The following is a 1,357-nucleotide window of genomic DNA, read 5'->3' as shown; positions in this document are numbered from 1 at the left end:
TCCAGCAAACCATTTGGAATAAATAAGGTGACCTATCCGAAAATTGACTTTGATGCATTAAATATAAGATTAAGGTTTGGGGAATGGAAAAATGTTTACCAGGAATCTGATCCTTCAAAAGCATATGACATTTTTGCCGAAACATTAGCCCTGCACACTAGAATGTGTTCCAAACTTTTTACAAAATTAGATTCAAAAGACAAAATGTTAAAACCTTGGATGACTTTCGACTTGTTGAAAAAAGTACGTCAGAAAAATAAGCTTCGTAAAAAGATTAAAAAGAATCCGGACAGTAAGAAATTTAAATCGAAATTTAAGAAGTTATGTGCAGTAGTTAAAAGAGAAACGGAAAACTCAAAAAATAATTACTATATAAATGAATTCAACGAAAAAAAGGCGATGCTAAGAAAGAATGGAAAATTGTTAACGAATTACTAAACAGGGATACAAAGAATGAGGTCCTTCCTGACTTTACTATAAACGGAAATGCTATTACAAGTGATGTTGATAAAGCTAACACCTTTAATCATTACTTTCATAATGTTACAAAAAATATGGTTCCACCTACCACTGAAACACCTTGTCAATGTTTAGGGAACTGGCACAAATCTCAAGCATTTATTATGAACCAGTTGGTCCCTCCGAAATATACCGAACTGTAATGTCACTAAAAAATTCCAAAGCTTGCACTGGGGATAATTTTTCAAATATTTTTCTTAAAAAAATTGTGCATTATGTTGTTGACGTTCTATGTCACCTAATAAATAACAGCATTGATTGTGGTGTTTTCCCTGAGCAACTTAAGAAGGTCGAAGTCATCCCTATATTTAAAAACGGAGATATAAGAGAACTTAGCAATTATAGACCAATCTCTATCTTACCTGCATTCTCTAAAGCAGACATGGGCACTTTTGCCCGTATGGGCTTTTTTGCCCGTATGGGCAAGCGAGCCCATTTCGCGGGCTAGATCAGTTGAAAATAGGGATGTGGAAATAACCTTTAGTATCGATACTTATACTTGGAAGTATTTTTCTGAAAAGGCATCGATACCAAGCCGATACCAACCAAAAAGTATCGAGTATGTACTTTTATTTACTCATTTTCCACCAGCTAGCTTGCTACTTTTACTCAAAAATTTTAGGTTGACCGTGAAGATCCAATTAAAACATGTCCAAAATGATGTCTCTCTATCCAAACGATTTAACAATCGTCAAGCAAACAAATAATAAAAAGACAAATACATTTGTATTAAAGATTTGTTTACGAACTGTTTCTACAAGCTTAACTTTCAGTTGAAGCAACACCACCAAGAAAATGAAATTCAAATGAAATGAGGTATGGCAAACCACAATAGCAA

The sequence above is a fragment of the Rhagoletis zephyria genome, unplaced genomic scaffold, assembly GCF_001687245.7.
Source record: "Rhagoletis zephyria isolate East Lansing unplaced genomic scaffold, Rhagoletis_zephyria_1.1 Rzeph_scaffold_11343, whole genome shotgun sequence".
In the NCBI taxonomy this organism is placed as follows: domain Eukaryota; kingdom Metazoa; phylum Arthropoda; class Insecta; order Diptera; family Tephritidae; genus Rhagoletis; species Rhagoletis zephyria.
This window is presented reverse-complemented; position numbering follows the sequence as displayed.